Source organism: Schistocerca cancellata, chromosome 1, assembly GCF_023864275.1.
Source record: "Schistocerca cancellata isolate TAMUIC-IGC-003103 chromosome 1, iqSchCanc2.1, whole genome shotgun sequence".
NCBI lineage: Eukaryota > Metazoa > Arthropoda > Insecta > Orthoptera > Acrididae > Schistocerca > Schistocerca cancellata.
Genome location: NC_064626.1, coordinates 714,387,614 through 714,409,348, shown reverse-complemented (window position 1 = coordinate 714,409,348; position 21,735 = coordinate 714,387,614). Strand labels below are relative to the sequence as shown.

Below are 21,735 nucleotides of genomic sequence, written 5' to 3'. Positions count from 1 at the left end.
TGTTTAACTGAAGGCCTTGGCAAGGGTAAAGGAAGTACTGACTGTGTCTGTTATGGAAGACAAACGGAGCAGTTGCTGTCAGAAAAATAATTTATTCTTCAGTTATAACCTATCTTCTAAAAGATATTTTAGAATGCAGGAATGTCGGTGGTGGGTCAAAAATTAAAGGTCACTTAAGCCCTACTTTTATAAGAAATATTATTAAATTCAACAAGAATAATGTAACTGTAAAAAATTACTAAGAAGCAGCTTTATAATATACAGAAAGTCATGTAAGAGCCATACACAATTTGGAGTCAAAGCACAGTTAGCAGATATAATTGTATAAAATGATAATATGCATATTCAGGACACCGTCTAATATAGGAGATATATAAAGGAGACAGATAAATGACTAACAGTTGAAACATTATTTGAAAAGTGAAAGATATAAGATTATTACCACTACCATTATTCTTTGGTAACTATCCTGTAAGGTTTTTTTGATATCACATCCTCCATTTGTAAGGGATGTTTCATCATACATTATAACATTGATTTTCATCACATTCCATCTATAATACTGTTGAGTTTTGAGTTTCGTCAAACACTCTGAAGTCCCTAATACTTATTACTCTCTTTTTTACAGGAACACACACTGACTTGCGGTCATCAATATTTGTGAGACTTGAAAAGAATCTTCATTTATGTGTATTTTGTAATAAGAGAGTAATAAACACAAGAAATCATTATCTAAAACATTACCCAGAGAGGTTTGAGTGCCCAGTTTGCCATAAATTTATTTCTCGATATGATAACTTTCGACTCCATGTCAGAAAACTACATTCTGTTGAGCCTCCACCTCTCTAAAATCACACATAAATATTTTGTGCCAGGCTATGTGAACTGTTAGTTTTAACAGTGCTCAAGACATTTTCAAATGCAGTTCATTCATGTATATTGTGACTTTTAAAATGTTGTTAATGTTTAATATTTTTCATGTATTGTGGAGAACTTGGTTGAAATACAGAAAACATTAAACTTTATCAGATCTCTCCTAATTTTAAGTGGATATACTAATCTACATTGATTATGGTATCTGTCTCCTCTGCATTGCCATTCCATGTCTGGTTCCCCCCCTCTTTTTTTCCTGTGCTTAATATTGACATTAAAATTTTGAATCAGAAGAGAGACACTTCGAGTGCTGTTGTAATACAACAAACATATGTATCACAGGGTAATTATTTCAGCTCAACTTTCTGCACTTTTTTCCAAGGATATAAGTCGTTGTTAAGTAAAAAGGCTGTGCTTTCTGAAAATAAGAATCTGCCCACTAACTGAAACAGGAAATGTAATTAAGGAATCTGAGAAGCTTTTGACTCAAGCAGGTAACTGATAACCACATCTTCTAGGAAGTAGTTGATTCCAAAAACTGGATGTTCTTTGTTGACATTTTATATTGCTTTTGGCTCTTTACTAACCTATTCTCCTAGGAAGCACAGCTTTTTATCTATACCCGTTTGAATTTGAAGCTTATTTGTTTGACAAATTATGTATTTCTTTTTGTGAGACAGAAACCATTGAATTAATAGTATTTTTGTTTTGATAGTTGGTGCATCAGAACATCGAACAGAACTGTTACACTAAATATAAAAAATACATAAAGCATTTATGTAAATTAATGTCTCTTTCAAATTATTGTCTACAATTCTGCAGTCTTAATTTTGGGTATTACCCTCAAATAGATTACAATTGAAGAGTTGAAAGTGAGACTATCTGCTTTAAAACATCCATCTCAAAAATTATGGTAATACATTATAGGTTCCTGTTGAATATTGTTTGATAGCTGCTGTTATTACACACATGGAATTTTTATTTAAGACAGGAGTCCCATACAGTGCAGAGTAATCTCTTGTCATAAATGTCGTTGCAATAGCTCATTAAAAGGAAAAGTAGGAAAGAATGGAGAATGCTTCAAGTGAGAGGATTTCCTAATTAGAATAAAATGATAAGTCAAACAGTGTAAAATCCAGGATGGAATGTAACAGTATTATGAGAAGGAAAGTTGCCACATACGTGTGTGTGAGTTGCAGTTTGTGTGTGTGTGTGTGTGTGTGTGTGTGTGTGTGTGTGTGTGTGTGAATTCATGCGCGCACATGTGTGTCTATTGTTGATGAAGGCTGTAATGGTCGAAAGCTAAAATTGAGAGAGTCTTTTGTTGTTCCTGTCTGTGACTTAGCACCTCCATTATATGGTGAGTGGCAACTGTCCTTCTTGTAATATTGTTAGAATGATATGTATTATTCTTGTGATATTTGTAACTAAAGGAAAGGGCCAATTTTGTCTAGAAAAATCACCTTTTAACCTCATACAGTCAATCACACTTTGGTCTAAAGACCTTTCCTAAATCTAACAGAAAAATGATGCAAATTATCTGACAATGCAATTGTATGTTCATATATCTGTCAGAAAATTATTACAAACATTAACAAATACATTTCAATGAAGTAAAACTTTTGCGTGCTGCATTAAATGTAGTTGGTTTAATTAATCATGGTTAAAAACTCCTCAGTAATAATAATAATACAGAAATATTTTTAGTATGAGTGTAATGTCCTCTGAGCTTCATAAACAAAAGTTGTGTCTTATGAAGTGATGCTAAAGGTTGGCCAAATTTTTAGTATTATGTGTTAGATGGTGTCTCTGCCTCCTCAATAATTTGTGTGTAGTTTTATGAGTGTTCATTTCAGTAGATTACACAGAACACGGAAACTTACCTTTCCCGTGTAATCACTACACAGTTCAAACCACAATTACTATCATGTATACCTCAAAAACAGGGAAAATAACATAAATAAGAGACACTGAGATACAAGTATGTGGTGACAGGAATAAGTTAAACAACATAGCTGTGTCTAGTAAGAACAGGACAAGCAAGGCAAGGCAAATGAATAGTGCTCAAGTGATCTTTGTAGCATCTCTCTCTCTTTCTCTCTCTTCTCTCTTTTGCTCTCTACCTCCTACTCTCCCTCTTTTTCTGTCTGGTCTTAACAATGTTTTTTGTTAACAATATTAGTTAATTTAACATGATTTTGTTTCCGTTTAATGCTTTATGATATTGCTTCTAATGTGGTAGAATTGCTTTTCATGTCTTTAATTCAGAACACTGATGTAATGATTGGTACATTATTAGTTTGTGAAAAATACGTCACTGCCACATTTCTCAAGTAATTTGTTTTTCTTTTCACAGTAAAATGTGGTGAGAGGGTCTTACTTGTTAATGGTTTTACACTAATGAATAACTGACAGTCTGTAGCACCCCATTCTCCTTGATGATGGCGGTGACTCATCATCTCAGGGTATCACCAGAATTATTGGTGAAACATACTAATCCATGCATCCAACATACAATTTCGTGGTGTTCCTTGTGTGTGTCACAATCTAATAATAAGTATGGGGGAGCTGGATTCTTTGGATAGTCTCAATCATGTGGTAGTTTATTTAAGAAACTGTCTGCTGGACGGGTTTGGATAGGGTTTAGATCTAAATTGCTTTTGTAATGTACCTCAGATATCTGCATATCTTGGCTAACCAGGCAGTATTTAGCAAATAATAATAATAATAATCATCATCATCATTTAAGACTGATTATGCCTTTCAGCATTCAGTCTGGAGCATAGCCCCCCTTATACAGTTCCTCCATGATCCCCTATTCAGTGCTAACATTGGTGCCTCTTCTGATGTTAAACCTATTACTTCAAAATCATTCTTAACCGAATCCAGGTACCTTCTCCTCGGTCTGCCCCGACTCCTCCTACCCTCTACTGCTGAATCCATGAGTCTCTTGGGTAACCTTGCTTCTCCCATGCGTGTAACATGACCCCACCATCTAAGCCTGTTCGCCCTGACTGCTGCATCAATAGAGTTCATTCCCAGTTTTTCTTTGATTTCCTCATTGTGGACACCCTCCTGCCATTGTTCCCATCTACTAGTACCTGCAATCATCCTAGCTACTTTCATATCCGTAACCTCAACCTTGTTCATAAGGTAACCTGAATCCACCCAGCTTTCGCTCCCATACAACAAAGTTGGTCGAAAGATTGAATGGTGCACAGATAACTTAGTCTTGGTACTGACTTCCTTCTTGCAGAAGAGAGTAGATCGTAGCTGAGCACTCACTGCATTAGCTTTGCTACACCTCGCTTCCAGTTCTTTCACTATGTTGCCATCCTGTGAGAATATGCATCCTAAGTACTTGAAACCGTCCACCTGTTCTAACTTTGTTCCTCCTATTTGGCACTCAATCCGTTTATATTTCTTTCCCACTGACATTACTTTCGTTTTGGAGATGCTAATCTTCATACCATAGTCCTTACATTTCTGATCTAGCTCTGAAATATTACTTTGCAAACTTTCAATCGAATCTGCCATCACAACTAAGTCATCCGCATATGCGAGACTGCTTATTTTGTGTTCACATATCTTAATCTCACCCAGCCAGCCTATTGTTTTCAACATATGATCCATAAATAATATGAACAACAGTGGAGACAGGTTGCAGCCTTGTCTTACCCCTGAAACTACTCTGAACCACGAACTCAATTTACCGTCAACTCTTAACTGCTGCCTGACTATCCATGTAAAGACCTTTAATTGCTTGCAAAAGTTTGCCTCTTATTCCATAATCTTGTAGAACATACAATAACTTCCTCCTAGGAACCCGGTCATATGCCTTTTCTAGATCTGTAAAGCATAGATACAATTCCCTGTTCCACTCATAACACTTCTCCATTATTTGCCGTAAGCTAAAGATCTGGTCCTGACAACCTCTAAGAGGCCTAAACCCACACTGATTTTCATCCAATTGGTCCTCAACTAATACTCGCACTTTCCTTTCAACAATACCTGAGAAGATTTTACCCACAACGCTGATTAAAGAGATACCTCTGTAGTTGTTACAATCTTTTCTGTTTCCATGTTTAAAGATTGGTGTGATTACTGCTTTTGTCCAGTCTGATGGAACCTGTCCCGACTCCCAGGCCATTTCAATTATCCTGTGTAGCCATTTAAGACCTGACATTCCACTGTATTTGATGAGTTCCGACTTAATTTCATCCACCCCAGCCGCTTTATTGCACTGCAATCTATTGACCATTTTTTCCACTTCCTCAAATGTGATCCTATTTCCATCATCATTCCTATCCCTTTCTACCTCGAAATCTGAAACATAACTGATCACATTTTCACCTACATTGAGCAACTCTTCAAAATATTCCCTCCATCTGCATAAGGCATCCACAGGATTCACCAGCAGTTTTCCTGACCTGTCCAAAATACTTGTCATTTCCTTCTTACCTCCCTTTTGAAGACTGCTAATTACACTCCAGAATGGTTTTGCAGCAGCTTGACCCATAGTCTCCAACCTGTTTCCAAAGTCTTGCCACGATTTCTTCTTGGATGCTGCAATTATCTGTTTGGCTTTGTTTCTTTCTTCAACATAACTTTCTCTGTCTACCTGGGTTCTTGTATGTAGCCATTTTTGAAATGCCTTCTTTTTCCTTTTACAGGCTGCCTTGACTGTATCATTCCACCAAGCTGTTTGCTTCATCCTACTTTTACACACTACTGTTCCAAGACATTCTTTAGCCACTTCTAGTACTGTGTCCCTGTACCTTGTCCATTCCTTTTCCAATGACTGTAATTGACTACATTCAACTAACTGGTACCTTTCTGAGATCGCTGTTATGTACTTGTGCCTGATTTCCTTATCCTGAAGTTTCTCCACTCTTATCCTCCTACATATGGACCTGACCTCCTGCACTTTCGGCCTCACAATCCCAATTTCACTGCAGATTAAATAATGATCAGTGTCATCAAAGAATCCCCTGAATACACGTGTGTCCCTCACAGCCTTCCTGAATTCCTGATCTGTTATTATATAGTCAATGACAGATCTGGTTCCCCTGCCTTCCCAAGTATACCGGTGAATGTTCTTATGTTTAAAAAAGGGGTTTGTGATTACTAAGCCCATACTGGCACAGAAATCTAAGCGCTGTTTCCCGTTCCTGTTGGCCTCCATATCCTCTCCAAATTTACCCATAACCTTTTCATACCCTTCTGTTCGATTTCCAATCCTGGCGTTAAAATCACCCATGAGCAGAACACTGTCCTTGTCCTTTACTCTAACAACTATATCACTGAGTGCCTCATAAAAACTATCCATCTTATCTTGATCTGTCCCTTCACAATACGAATATACTGACACAATCCTAATTTTCTTGCTAGACACTGACAAATCTATCCACATCAGTCGTTCGTTTACATACCTTATTGCAACTACGCTGGGTTCCATTTCTTTCCTGATGTAAAGCCCTACACCCCATTGTGCTATTCCTGCTTTGATGCCTGACAGGTAGACCTTGTATTCTCCCACTTCCTCTTCTTTCTCACCCCTCACCCGAATGTCACTAACAGCTAAAACGTCCAGCCCCATCTTACTTGCAGCCTCTGCCAGCTCTACCTTCTTCCCAGAGTAGCCCCCATTGATATTAATAGCTCCCCATCTCATTACCATTTGTTTGCCAAGTCGTATCTTAGGAGTCCCTGGTTTGTCAGTTAGAGGTGGGACTCCGTCACCTCCAAAGGTCCGAGGCATTTTGCTCTGATTATTGCCAGCATCATATTTAGAGTACCAAGGAAGCAGGTTGCTAGCCTTACTTGCCCCAAGTCCCATTGGGTTTTACCCCTAACGACTGAGGGACTAAACGGTGGATTTGGTAGTCTTTGCCGTATGAGCACAAAGGTGACCACGACTCAGAATATGTCCGAGATGCCCAGCCTTATTCCAAAGTAACTGGTATCCCGACTGTCGGGACCACTTACTTGGCCACTCATACGTTGCCCGTGGTTCATGAACTAGGACATGACTACAGGAACCCACACCATGAACCACAAATAATTATGTTTATTAATAATGGTTTTCTTAAATACGTATGCTTATCTTGTACAAGAACTGTATCTCACACAGAATCCTCATTATGGCAAATACAGCATTGCAGTAAAGGTGCAATAGCTCACAGAGGAGCATTGCAATCAGCAAATTGGTGAGAGGGACGTTACATTTCTGTCTGGAATTTGTTGGTGCTTACAATTTGGCAAATTCATGGTGTGCCTTGTATTAGTGCAGCAGTTGCTTTCCCATTTGCACATTACAGAACAGTCCTCCCTGGAACAAAGTCAGCGAAACTAAGCACAGTGTGTCTGCATCACATGATTAATTCAGATACACATCATATCACTGTCTGTCTGTTGGTTTTATTCCTGTTTATAGCCCTCTTTTAAGTTCTTTTCAGTTTTAAACATTCATTGTAAAATCACTTGTATTTAGCAAGTCAAAGTTTGTGTAAAATGTTTGAATTCCATGATCAGTATGATTAGTTAAACTGTACTCATTTCAGCAGGTGCCAGCTGCAACCTTCATCTCACCAATTACGACATTGCTATTGTGAAAATAATTGTGTTTTCAATGTCATTTGAAGGTCATGACTTGACATTATAGAAACTTTTAATTAGTCAGTTGTACTTGTGCTTTGAATGTTTGATAGTTTTTCAATATTGTTGTACCTTTTAGTTTTTAAAAGAACTATTTTATTTTGAAAACAACATATGTTGTTTTATCAACATGGTAGGAGAGGTGAGTTGGCGGTTAAAGTTTTGATAAAGTGTGACAGTTGTAACTGATTCCAACAGTAGCTCGACATTATAGAAGGGCCAAGAGTAATGCACAGTACTAATTTTGAGCTTCAACCAGTGACGTAGTAGTAATTGCTGCTGCGATGTCACATCTTGGTGTCCATTTTGATTTGCAGTTCTTCATAGTACCATTGGTTGTCATATTTTCAGTGGTTATGAGGGAAGTTGTATTTTTAATCTCTGCTATGTGTGAGAAACAAAATACTGTCTGTTCTGTTTCATACAGATTAATAATATTTAGTTTGTTATCAGTCTTTTTTTTCTTTAAGATTTTCTTTTTAATTCATACTGTTCATAGTGGTATCTGCTACAACTGAAATGTTTTCTTATGATGCTTGGTTCGTTTTTATTCCAATAAATATTTTAAGTTCTTGTATGATAACTGTTTCTGTTTACTACTTATACATACATACAGACGTTTGTAACTGTATCTCAGCCTCCACGTGAGCTTAATATGTATTTTCGATACTAGTGTCAGCTCGTGTATGATAATTTTTTTTTTTTTTTCTTTCTTGGTATGTATTGTGATTTCCACTACAGTTGTTTTTGCATTACTTGAGTCAGTGTCTTTCCAACAAATAGGTAAAGTGTTTCTTGTCAAACCATTTTTGATTTACTACTGAAAGTACATACATTCGAAACTGTGTGTTGCAATCTCCTCTTGAGTTATTTTTACATGCTAACTACTATTTTTATGTACTTTGTACTTTGATGCTCATTACAGCTGCAGAAGCCTCTCTACAACACTTGATTTGATTTCTTTCTGATAAGTAATTAAAATTCTTCTTGTCACAACTCTTATAATTTATTATTGATGCATACACTATTCATAATGGTATATGATTGCAATCTGCTCTTGAGCTATATGGCTAAGGTGTATGTTGTGATACTACCATTAATCCTTATATGCAGTCTCCTTTTGAGCTATGCAAGCAAGGATATTCTTAGACCTGTCTTCCTGCATATAATTGTGGAGTCCCACGTGAGAGCTCTATGTGGCGGTGTTTACACTGCAGTAGCTGACTGTGGTCACATTGCTTTCCAGTTTCAGTACATTTCTTCCTTTTGGAAAGAGTTTCAACCTCAGCATTAAGAAGCATTATGTCACTGTACTTGTCTTTACAAGCGCTTTAGGATGGTTTTCAAAAAAGTGTGGCGTCCTATTTAAAAAAAATCATATTTCCTTCAGTATCTTGATTGATACAAGAGTTAAGACACATTATCACATACTGAAGTATATGCTACTTAGCATACTATCATTTTTCAAAAACTTTAGTTTGGTACCTGAAACTGTTAACAAAATAAAAGGGTGTTATATCTTACATGACTCATCTTGCATACTAATATTCATTTAAGCATGTAACTGGACATAGAAACTTGTAGTTGGTTAGTTATGCTTGTTGTATTTTGAATGTTTTATGGGTTTGTATGTCTAAAGCTGTTTTTTAAAAAAATACTTAGATAACAAATGAAACAATGGAGAATCCAGGATGGAATGTAACAATATTGTAAAAAGGAAAGTTGCTACTCACCATATAACGGAGATGCTGAGTCGCAGATAGGCACAATCAAAAGACTGTCACAAATATAGCTTTCGGCCAGTAAGGCCTTCGTCAGAATTAGACAGCGCACACACACATGCACACTCACACAAATGCAACTCACACACACGTTTGCAGCCACAGGCAACTGAGGCCACACTTGGAGCAGCAGCACTGGTGCATGATGGGAGTGGCGACTGGGTGGGGATAAGGAGGAGGCTGGGGCAGGGAGGGGGAGGGTTAGTAGGGTACTCGTTGGGAGCACGGAGGGACGAGGTGGAAAGAGTGTAGGGCAGCTATGTGCAGTCGGGAGGTTCGACAGACTGAGGGGGGGGGGGGTAGCAGTAAAGGGGAGAGAAGTAAAAAGACTGGGTGCAATGGAGGAATGAGGGCTGTGTAGTGCTGGAATGGGAACAGAGAAGGGGCTGGATGGGAGAGGACAATGACTAATGAAGATTGAGGCCAGGGTGGTTACGGGAATCTAGGATATATTGCAGGGAGAGTTCCCCCACTGCACAATTCAGAAAAGCTGGTGTTGGTGGGAAGGATCCACATGGCACAGGCTGTTACGCAGTCATTGAAATGAAGGATGTCATGTTTGGCTGGTAGTGTGCTCAGCAACAGGGTGGTCCACTTGTTTCTTGGCCACCGTTTGTCAGTGGCCATTCATGCAGACAGGCAGCTTGTTGGTTGTCATGCCCACATAAGAGTGCAGCGCAGTGGTTACAGATTAACTTGTGGATCACATGACTCATTTCACATGTAGCCATACCTTTGATGGGATAGGTGATATTTATGACCGGACTGCAGTAGGTGGTGGTGGGAGGATGTGTAGGACAGGTCTTGCATCTAGGCCTATTACGGGGGTCTGAGCCATGAGGCAAGGGGTTGGGGGCAGGGGTTGTGTAGGGATGGAAGAGTGTATTGTGTAGGTTCGGTGGATGGCGGAATACCACTGTGGAAGAAGTGGGAATGATAGTGGGCAGGACATTTCTCATTTCAGGGCACAACAAGAGGTAGTAGAAACACTAGCGGAGAATGTAATTCAGTTGGTCCACTGCTAGGTGGTTCTGAGTTACGAGGGGAATTCTCCTCTATGACTGGACAGTGGGAATTTGTGAAGTGGTGGGAGATTGGAAAGATAAGGCACAGGAGATTTGTTTTTGTACAAGGTTGGGAGGATAATTATGGTTTGTGAAGGCTTCAGTGAGACCCTCAGTATATTTCAAGAAGGACTGCTCGTCACTGTAGATGCAACGACCATGGGTGACTAGGCTGTATGGAAGGAACTTCTTGGTATGGAATGGGTGCAGCTGTCAAAGTGTAGTTATTGTTGATGGTTTGTAGGTTTGATATGGACAGAGGTACTGATGTAGCCATCTTTGAGGTGGAGGTCAGCATCTAGAAAGGTGGCTTGTTGGGTAGATTAGGACCAGGTGAAGCAAATGGAGGAGAAGTTGAAGCAAATGGAGGAGAAGTTGTTGAGGTTCTGGAGGAATATGGATAGAGTGTCCTCACCCTCAATCCAAATCACAAAGATGTCATCAGTGAATCTGAACCAGGCAAGGGGTTTAGGATTCTGGGTGTTTATGAAGGATTCCACTAGATGGTGCATGAATAGATTGGCAAAGAATGGTGCCACACTGGTGCCTGTAACCGTACTGCGGATTTGTTTGTAGGTAATGGCTTCAAAGGAGAAGTAATTGTGGGTGAGGAAATAGTTAGTCATAGTGACTAGGAAGGTGGTAGTTGGTTTGGAATCTGTTGGGCATTGGGAAAGGTAGTGTACAGCCATGGACATTAGAAATGTTAGAGTAGAGGGAGGTGGTATCAGTAGTGACAAGCAGGGCACCGTGTGGTAAAGGGAGAAGAAGTGTGGAGAGTCAGTGGAGGGAATGGTTGGTATCTCTTATATAGGAGGGTATGTAGCATCTCTGCTATACGGTGAGTCGCAACTTTCCTTTTCACAGTATTGCGAGATAATAAATATCTCCTTAAGCAGGTAGCCCCCTTTGAACACATGAAAAATAGGTGCTTCTTGTGATATTTTTCCAGGCAAAATAAAAGTAAAGCTAAATCTGATGATATTGTTTTTCCAGACACTTTTGTCTTCAGGGCCCCTTGCAGCCAGAATATTGGCCATTGACTGGAATTCCCAATGTTCTCCTATTGGACCTAACAAAATAATTTTGTATTAGTCATTTTCAATACATTTTCTGTCAGTATATGTAGGATAATTGAAAAATACTAAGTTTTAACAATTGTCATTTTTTTTGCCCACAAAATCAAGACAAAAATGTGCACCAAAATTAGGCTTTTGAAGATATTGCAAAACAGGTATATACATTGATAGAAAGTTCAATTTAGAATGCTGGCATCAAATACCGATCATAATCGCATTTACTTTTCTCTAGTTACATTTTCCACCAATTTCAAAAATCCTGTTTTGAGAAAAACACATTTAAAATTTTGTGTTACATTTTTGTAGTTAAGTTAAACACACCTCACTGCTCACCTGCTGTACAGTCCCTGGACTGTACAGCAATTCTACCAGACCCAATATGAGTTCCTCCATCATTGTCAACATATCCATGGTGGTCCTGCAGGCTTTTTTTGTTGCAGCTTCTGACACCTGCTGCTCTACTTGCTCAACTTGCTTTTCGTCTCCACTTTTGTGCTGAAGTTGTAGCAAGCTGGTCCAATTTGAAGTTCAAGCACATTCTTAATTTTGATAATGCCTGTTAGGTCATTGTAGAAATTACTTGTCAGCTACTTATTTCTTGCTGTGGACGGTTTTCAGAGATATTTTTTCACATATTGCCTTGTAACTTGATAATGGCGTTTCTGATGAATTTGGGATGAACACTACAACAAAATAGATATCCCAGAGAAAATTTTAACCAAAAAAGAAAAAAAATATGGAAACTTTCAAATAGGCCTATAACCCTCTCAATTGTGGATTGATTCCATCTCTACAAGAGTAAAGAGCAAGGTTTTCTTGAGTGGTCTCCAACAGTTGATATAAAGTATTTGTGTTGCAACATTGTCTTGCTGACTCGTGGTATTGGCGGAAACAATATGCAGTTTACTTTTTTTGTTTGTGAGTTTCAGTATTTGGTTTGCTATAATTACATTATTTTATTATGTCACTGGCTTTTACATATGACTGTAGCCATAGATTTCATCCTTGATTTACTATTTGACAGTGAGTAAATACAAACAAATTGCTGCAGTCTGTTTCCTTTAATATACAAAAGAAAGTATAGACTGAGATGTAAAAGGTTAATCTCATTGTTATGCTAATGTTCAACAATTGGTCTGTAAATCAAAAACAGACCATTAATTAGATGTTTTTCCTGGAATGAGCAGTTCATAATAATATAAGCAAATGAGAAGCAGTATCATGACAAATATAACTAGGACAAAATAATGTTTAGGGAAAGAAACAGTTACAAATTTTAGAGACTGGATGGAAAATGCTGTAAAGTTTGTTATTGTAGATTACATTTATTTCTTTTTTTACTGTAAGGTTTGTTGATTAGATTTGGAAACCAAGCATGCTGCATTTGATGCTTTATTTCCATAAAAAATATTCAATGTTTTACTTGAGTTTTCTGTTTTATGAATATATAATGCAGTAGCTGAATATTTCTCCCTATTTCTATTTCTCTGGTGGTAAAAGTTTCATGTGAATGAGTGATGATATTAAAAAAAAAATTACAAATAAATTAAATTCCGGAACTACTGATGATCTCTTTCCTGATGCTCCTTTTTACTATCTTTAGCAGTTCGTTTATTGTCTCTTTGTCATCAACAGAGTTATTTTGAAACCAAAAGGAAATGCGATGTTAGGTTTTTATTTGAGTGTCATTTTATTATTTATTTGTGTCAATAAAATATCCTTTCTTGAAATCAACAATCAGCAGAAATGCTACTGTTACAAAACCTGAGACTTGTCAGATGCATCAAAAGTTATAACAATGATAGTTTTTGGAAGAGGTTAAGTTAGAGTTGCAGGTATACTGTTTGAGGATCAAATAGAATTCAGATGAGGTCAGCATTATATTAAATCATCATCATCATCATCATTATTATCATCGTCGTCTTGAGGCCTTATTCCCGCTGAAATGCGGTGTCGGCCTTGTTACTGTTGATTTGGCATTGTAAGTTGCAGATGGTGGTCGGATGCCCTTTCTGCTGCCACCCCTAGCCCCCCCCCCCCCCCCCCCCCCCAGGACAGAATTAATGTACCCCAACTGTCTGCGTCTAGTGTAATCAATGGAACAGTGCGAACATGTTTCAAATGTCTGCTAGTCGTGTAACTGAGGCAGAACGTGGGGACAAGCCCGATATTCACCCAGCGGATGTGGAAAACCACCTAAAAACTACATCCAGGCTGGCGCATCTACCCGAGTCTGGGAAGCAGCACATTAGTGCTCCTGGCTACCCTGGCAGGTCTTCAGCATTACATTAAATACGGTTATGTATGTTCATATCTTTCATTGGCTTTGATAAAGCATTTGGCAGATTTGACTATGTTTTATTGTGCAGGATACTGGAAGAAGTAATAATAAAATACCAGTTGCACAGGTAGAGTTACTTTCACGTTCCTTATTTGCAGTGTATTTTCAGTGTTACGGCAAATTTTGAGAACAGTTGAAAGTATATGTGTAGCTAGGTGTAGGAAGAAGAATAAAAATGCTCTATTTTGCATATAGTACATCTTTGCTTGCTAAAACTGGGGACAACTAACTGAAATGCTGAATGTGATGGAATCAGCACTCAAGGAAGTACAACATGACGTAATATTGATCTACTTTTGATGCACAAATGCTTTATAAGATAATGTGGGAGAAAAATTAAGTATTCCCTTTCTGTGATTATTTAACACTTAGGCATGTAAGGAAATGTTTGTGGTGACAGAAAATGCCAGAAAACATCAAAATGAGAGTTTGACGGTTATATGACTAGACCAAGAACTTTAAACAGACCAAAAACAGAAGATCAGATTTATTGAAAACAAAAAGGCATGTTCAATGAGGAAGTCATCTCTCGCCCCTCGCCACTCTTATTAGTCACCATAGTGCATGGATGGTAATGTTGAATAAAAGCCTCTCTCTCTCTCTCTCTCTCTCTCTCTCTCTCATTGTTTTGTCAATTCCAACTCTCTGTGACCTCATGAACTGAAGCACATCAATTTCTTATGTTTTTCACTGTCTCCTGCAGACTTTCCAGGCTGGAATCCATTACTTCTGTGGTCCACCCATCCATCCACCCATTTCATCCTTTCTCACCCTCTTCCCCATATGCATTGAATCTTGCCCGGCATTAACATCTTTTCCACTGGATCATATCTTCTCATGATGTCCTCAAAATAGGTCAGTTATTGTTGAAGAAAATCCTTTACCAGTCACAGTTGATGATGGATTATTTAAAAAGCGACCGGTTTTGGGTTTATGCCCATCTTCAGGTGATTACATACAGATTCAGCTTTTCACATTTAGTGTTGGAATTAACTGTTTGGCATAAAAGACTTATGAGACATACTAAGCCTTTCGATATTGCAATATCAAAAAAATTGAAAAATATCTAGTTAAAATATGTTTTACATCACACAGTTTGCCTTTTATGTTAATCAGTGATCTCCAACATCAAATGTCTAAAGGTGAAACAGAATGTAGTCAACTGACGATGGACACAAACACAAAACTGGTCATGTTGTAAATCGGTCGCCTTCAGTTGTGACTTGTAGAGGATTTTCTTCAACATTATCCTTTCAAGGAACAGTCACAGAACTCAACAGCACCCAATATGGATAAAATTATCATAGTGCATGAAGGTGTAAAACAGTCAGAAGGATGGATTCAACACGTAATGTTATAGTATCTAACAGTAATGCAATATATGGGACAAAAAGGAGAGAAAGTTCATTAATGAATTAATGATGTACTACCAGATATACAGCGGAGTTATTTCCATTAAACAAGCTCACATAAACGAAGAACTTGTGATAACGATTCTCAAAATCAGCAAAAGAAATATAGTGGGTTTAATGTCGAGAAGAATTTTTCCAACACTTCATTTAAGAGTCAGAATGGAAGACGTTATTGAGAAATGCAGCAAGCAGGTAGCATAATCTCTTCAAGTAATACTGTTCACAAAGAGATCTGCAACATAATACAAAGAGCTTCTTTATATACCATGTAAAATGCCAATTGCTTTGGAATGAAACACCAGCACTCTGTAGCAAAATCAAACTGTACTATCCTCTGTTCATACTTGATTAGAGGCACCTAAATTACTCTACCTACTAAGAGTTGCTCACAAGCACCAGAAATGAAATTACCCCGTTTACATAGATAAAATAAAGATTGAAGATATCTGGTAAGAGTCAGGATTAAAAAAGAAGCATGCTGAGGATCCTTGAGGTAGAAAATTTGTAGCTGTATTAAGGGAATGGCTCCTGAGAGAACGGCTTTAGTGTTCTCTGATTGAAGTGATTTTGGGAAGAAATGACAGTGAACGTAGTGACATTTTCCATGTGACACTGGTGAGAAACAAGAGTTCAGAGACTTCAAAACTAAACATGTCTTCTTTGTCAAATAAACAAACAACTGTACATAGTTCGACACTGTCTTATGAAGGAGGCTTGTGCAGAACTGTCCCTGGCTTGTTGTGGCAGATGATTCAATCCAGTCAGTAGTTATCCATCGTTCAGCATTTGAGAATATAGCGTTTTCATTGCACCAAAAGCAGTAGTTATTTTCTTTTCTCTCTCTCTGTGTGTGTGTGTGTGTGTGTGTGTGTGTGTGGGTGGGTGGGTGGGTGGGTGGGTGGGTGGGTGGGCGGGCGCGCGCGCGCGGGAAGGGCGGTGGGGGTGAAATGGAAGGAGCATGAGGATGGTTTAAACAGCACTGGAAATATTGCAGAGAGAGAGAGAGAGAGGGGGGGGGGGGGGATGTTACATGTGTTTGTGCTTCATAAGCGTCATTCATTATTGCGAGTTAAGAGTGGCTAAACTATTCATTTATTTAATTTAATGGAAGTTGAATGAAGTTTCTTGTTAATTAACAGTTACCTATAATGATATTTATTGTTAGGTACATAGTTCAGTTATTGCAAAACTGTAAGATGTTTTCCATAATGATGAAATGGTGTCCCGCTGCCAGAAACATTACCAAAACCTTGAAATGACACTTTGTTGCCAGTCAGTATTGCTGACACCAAAGTTGTTTGTTTGACCTGTTGTGAGATGTCTGAGGACTCTGGCTTGCAAATAACAGTCAACCATCCTATCTGCGACATTAAATTGTAATCTCATGCCAAAAGTTCCAACATGATCAACAACATTAGATGTAAAGCAATGTTTTTGTTTATCTGTGTACCACATGCCTCTTCAACGCAAGGAGTATTTGTATCCTATATTGATAGCACAGTTCTAGTTTGTCGGAAAAACTTGATGGTCATGTACAATAAATACTTTCAGTTTCTCTTTCCACTTTTTTCTTTTTCCTTGTTATGCTTATACTCATATAAATAACAGTGCAAAAGAAAGTAAAGTTAAAAATACAGATCTTTGATAATGGCATTTAGACTGCTATTGTAGTAAAATATATGTTCACTTTAAAGTTCGACTTTTTCTGAAACTAGTTTATTACCTCAAAGTTTTCTTACTTTTTGTAAATTATTTGGCAACAGAATTGCTCGTGAGAAATTTTATTAGCACTGGCCAGTTTTGGGTTATTACAAAAACCATTATTTACAAGGGAACTTAATAGTGGTGACCTACAATTAGAAGTACTGGATGCTTTACATTATAACTTAATTGCCCTTAGATATGAAATAACCTAAAATCCTTGACAAATTATGTGCCTGGACCTTATTAATCTTACTGCAAGAAAATTCTGTAGATCTCACTATCATAACAAACCCTCATCATGTGAGATTTTATTAGATTTGGAAAGAGATATCTGCTCATCAAAATAGAGGTTTTGTTTACTCAATATTTTTTCCTGTTGTCAGTTTCTCAGTCAACATACTGGCTGCACACAGGATAATGTGTTATAGTGTGTGATACTTAGAAGACATGTAGAAATAATTTTAAAATTATCAGACAGATATTAGAGTGATATAAATTTTGTCTTTTAAAGATGAGACTAAATGGATGAGATATATTGTGACTGTATTAATCGAAGAAACCATCAGTGCTGCTATATATTTCCAAATTACACTATAGCTTCTTGTTTGTGAATGACAAGGTATGTTTCCCACAAGTCTTATTTATTAATTTTTTGGCAAATTCTGGATGGAATGGAAGCAGTGGTGTGAGGAAAGACAATCCCACAATATATAAAGAAAACATTGAGCAGTAGATAGACATGTGAACAAAACACTGAACACAGTAGCTCAGCTTTAAAACTTGAACTTGCATTCTTCATCCAGACAGTACCCATCATTGGAAAATGGGGAAGGATACTGTGAGATTTGAGCAGCGGTATTAACATAATGATGTCTATGCAGCCCCTCTTTCATAAAACTCTTTATTAATTTGTTGAAATATTTTCTCTAAGTAAGCATATAGTAATGGAAATGAAATTTTATTTTATCCTATAATATGTTTATCAGTCTTGAGCAGTTGAATTAGTCGCACTTTCTCAGTAATGTATAATGACTCATAAGTCCATTGACTTTTTCCATAGCTCAAGCATCCAAAGTTGGTGATCTGCTTATATTTGTGTTCTGTAAAAAAAGTAGGTGCTTGACGTGTATACTCTATAGAGAAAAGTTGATTCTGGACGGTACAGCTGGTTAGCAGCTTTCCATTGGAAAATTATTTACTGCATTGTGAGTGTGTGACCACTGTTCCTTATGTAACAGTTGATGATGGTCTTTCTTGTCTACTTATTGTTGCCCATAGCTATAGACTCTGATGGTGGTGCTGGCTTTCCCCAAATTGTAGTACTTGTCTTACGCTCTTGATACATTGGCAAGTAAAAAGTCCAGTGCTTTCATTGAACACCCATAAAATGGCCACCATCAAATGTGCTGATTTTGTGTTTGTTTCCCTTCTGGTGCTGAACTGCTGTTGTGGGTAACATGTACTCTCTTGCCTTGCTGGTGGCCAGTATATTATCTCACAACATCCCAGTCACATGACATGCACAGAACTGTTCCATTTGCCTGGTGACAGGAGGCATCTCTTCCAACATTTCAGCTGCCTGATATTGTGAATAGCTCATTAACACATTATTCAGCTACATTCTCCTATTTAAGCATGTTTGCTACCATTGATCAATGGCAAAGGTTTCAAACTCGCAACATTATTTATGTTTATACGAAGATGGTATCTGTTCTTTTGGACACGTCCGAAAGAACAGATACCATCGGTGACCATGCAGCTCGTCAGAATGAAATTACAATGAAATGAACACCCTAAGTTGCTTAAAGGTATTGACATATGTCAAGGGGGACAAATGAAAATGTGTGCCCCAACCGGGACTCGAACCTGGGATCTCCTGCTTACATGGCAGACACTCTATCCATCTGAGCCACCAAGGACACAGAGGATAGCGCGACGGCAGGGATTTATCTCTGGCATGCCTCCCGCGAAACCCACATTCTCAACGTATTGTCCCGCACTACATTTGCGGTGCCCCCGCCCATTATACTCATTACTCGCGGCGCGTTTCCGATTCCCGTAAGAATTAGGGCACTGTATGTGCATTCGCACAGAAGAAGAAGATGGTCTAGTGGCCGGTGAGTATATATATATATATATATAGTTAAGGCTCACCGGCCACTTGACCATCTTCTTCTTCTGTGCGAATGCACATACAGTGCCCGAACTCTTACGGGAATCAGCAATGTGCCATGAGTAATGAGTATAATGGGTGGGGGCACCACGAATGTAGTGCGGGACAATACTTTGAGAATGTGGGTTTCGCAGGAGGCATGCCAGAGATAAATCCCTGCTTCCTCTGTGTCCTTGGTGGCTCAGATGGATAGAGCATCTGCCATGTAAGCAGGAGATCCCGGGTTCGAGTCCCGGTCGGGGCACACACATTTTCATCTGTCCCTGTTGACGTATGTCAACGCCTGTAAGCAGCTAAGGGTGTTCATTTCATTGTAATTTCATTATTTACGTTGCCTGCTATGCCAGTATAATGGTACATAAATATTGAGTCACCTTATGTGCAGACACACAAAACACAACTAGCAGTTAATATTATGGTAAGTGATTATCACATAACAGACCAACAGAGCATAATAGGAGATTTCACTCGGGTGTTTTGTAGACTGCTCCCTTCAGAATGTGCTGCAGACGGACCTGTGAGGTAGTTGTGTTTGCATTAACAAGCAAAAGAGTATACTGGTGCACATTCAAGTACAAACAATAGACCAATCTTGACCATAGTCTTCATCAGAGCAGTCTGTTGACATAACTGTGTCACATTTGGTGAACAGGTGCCCAGTAATAATTAATAACACAATTAATAATGAAATTATTTCTTGCCATACTACAAATAAGTAATACATTTGAACATGAACATTCCTGTAATATGTTTTCACGAAACATTGTTCTATCCATGTGCCAGTTCTACCATGCAATGCAGCATAAAAAGAAAAACATTCCCCTGTGTCACCCTCCAACACCTCGCAGTAGCCAAAATTTGCTTTCTCCTGTTGCCACCTCATATGACACATCTGTGTCCAACAGATTATTGTCTTGTATGAATTGATTTGTGTAGTGGGTTCTTAACAATCAAAATTCAAAATGCAAGACTCTTTTTATGACAAATATAGTTACAATATTCATTCTTTATGATTGAAATAACAAAGCAATTGAATCTGAAATTTCAAGGAACTGGTCAGATCATAACAAATATGTGATCAAGCTAAAGAATTCAAATGTAAGCTAGATTTATGGGAAAAGTAGTTGAAAAATGATGATTAAACACACAAGCATACAGCATGAACAAATCTAAGTCAGATTTAGTGTCACACAAAATATATATAGAAAAAAATCTTGAGCCTCAGAAATGAGTTTGAATCAAAATTTGCACATTTTAAATAGTTGAAAAACAAGTTTTCTTTGCTTCCTTGTATTTGTAGAATAAATGTAGAATCGGTACATATTCAAATGCAAATTGAAGTAATTGAGAAGCAGTGTGATTCAGATTTGAAGAAGAAAACTTAGTCTCACCCTTAATTTGGGCATGATGCCATACAAGAAGCTCACCACTCTACCTTTTGTTTTAAAATAGGTTTTTAGTGGCATTTTATCAGAGTATTGTAGGCACATGGTGGCTTTTACTGAAGGTATCAAAGGAAGGGGACAATTCAGGTTATCTGTTATCTTCTCACATTTTGTTACTTAAACACTGCCCATCAAGCCATTTCTCAATGTAACATGCACGGCTGCAGTTGGTTATAGAAGTAGAAAACTCTGAAATATTTAGCAACTCATCGAATATGTATCAGAAAGACAGATTAGACAGCTTAGGAGGACGAATGTTCATTGCAGTCAATAGAAAATATTGTCTCTATTGAGGCTGAATTTGATATGACACTGAAGCTGTCTGAATGCATGTAACAAATCTGTGTGAAATCTAGCTAGTTGTTGGATGCCTTGACCAGCCAGCCAATTCTGCCGTGACAGTTTTAGAGTCAATCATAGAAAGTCTCCATCTCACGCAGTATCAGTTGGCGGCAACTTAAGCGAACTGTGTATACTGGGACATATATGGATTCATTGCAGGTGATGCGGACAGGCAGTCTTGTGAAGTACTTTTGAACATATCTTCCAAAATCTGTATTGAACAGGTAGTTAGACAATCCACATGCAATGTAAATATTTTACACACTGTAGCTACAAACAGGCCTGACCTTATTGATGGCATCAGTATAGAAACAGGGATTAGCAGTCATGATGTCATCATAGCTACAGTTAATAAACCAATCAGTTTGATGGATGTAGAGAAATTATGGGCAAAGTTTAAGCAGAACATAAATTGCACTCTGGAGAAAAATAAGTCAAGTAAGCAGATTAAGGTTGGAAAAGACCCACTGTGGCTTAAAGATCCACTGTGGGTTAATAACAAAATTCAGAAAAGATGCTGAGGAAGCAAAGACTGTTGCACTCTCATTTCAAAAGAGAATGCACAAATGACAATAGGCAAAAGTTAGTAGAGACTCAAATCAAACAATAAAAAATGCAGGATGGAATGTAACAATACCAGAGAAGGAAAGTTGCTACTCACCATATAGCGGAGTTGCGAGAGGCACAATAAAAAGATTCACACAATTAAAGCTTTCGGCCATTAAGGCCTTTGTCAGCAGTAGACACACATACACACACAGGTACGTGTGTGTGCGCGCACTCACACACACACACACACACACACACACACACGTAGTCTCAGAGAGCTGAGACCACACTTGATTTTATAAAGAGTACTGTGTG

At 38.1% G+C, this 21,735-nt stretch overlaps 1 protein-coding gene and 1 non-coding gene across 6 annotated transcripts in view; both read left to right on the top strand.

The window, feature by feature from the left end:
- The window catches only part of LOC126184979 (protein tramtrack, beta isoform-like), a 393,339-nt gene that overhangs the window by 174,882 nt on the left and 196,722 nt on the right, over window positions 1-21,735 (top strand). The gene's annotated exons all lie outside the window — the stretch shown is intronic.
- Trnat-ugu (transfer RNA threonine (anticodon UGU)) lies at window positions 19,255-19,328 on the top strand. The gene has a single exon. It is a non-coding gene; the product is annotated as a tRNA-Thr (tRNA).